Source organism: Periplaneta americana, chromosome 16 (genome assembly GCF_040183065.1).
Source record: "Periplaneta americana isolate PAMFEO1 chromosome 16, P.americana_PAMFEO1_priV1, whole genome shotgun sequence".
Classification (NCBI taxonomy): domain Eukaryota; kingdom Metazoa; phylum Arthropoda; class Insecta; order Blattodea; family Blattidae; genus Periplaneta; species Periplaneta americana.
Window position 1 is genome coordinate 41,353,805 of NC_091132.1, and position 801 is coordinate 41,354,605.

Sequence of the window (801 nt, forward strand, 5' to 3'; positions counted from 1 at the left end):
ATTATTATTATCGTCATTCTATATTATTCTGTGGTGACATATTTTTCTAATTAAGCCTGTACACTGTCGTGACGGTGTAGGGAATTGGTGGCCCAACAGTCCGTTAGCGGCGCTACTGACGCGACGCGCGTTCGAAGCGCTACTAACGCGCGTTCGTAGCGCCACTAACGCGCTACTAAAAGTGGCCTCGTCTGAAGAGACACTTAAAATAGTGCTGCTGTCTATATGTGGGTTCTGAAAGTACTTGGTTAAACTGTGTTACTGGCTGAAGCTACTATTTACAGTTGAAACTACAGGGACATCATTTTATTTTTACTAACATTTCTAATATTAACCTGGCTATACCTTTGGATCAACGGTTTGCTACCCCCTTCCACGACTGGAGTTCGATGATACTGGCGTAATATACAAACAAATCACTTTACTAGGTATAGGAGGGAAAAAAAAGTAGTTCATCCATTTACGTAAACTAGAAAATATCACGCTTTTGAGTTTGATAATTTTGATTAGGTTTTTGTTTAATCAAAATACAGTACAGTATTAACAATAATGTTTTTACTCACGAACTAAGCATTCCATGCGAACGTATTCATTATGCAGTGTATATTATACTGTCTACAGACCATTATCGTACACTATAGAGAATGAAGTTAAATTGAAAAATAATCATAATATGGATATTTAAACACATTTTTTTTAAATGGTGCCCGTTCATTTCGATACAGGCTTCAATTCTAATGTGCATATTATCGCACTATAGACTATTGTACCTAATCCCAATTACCAGTTTCGTCCTTCGTT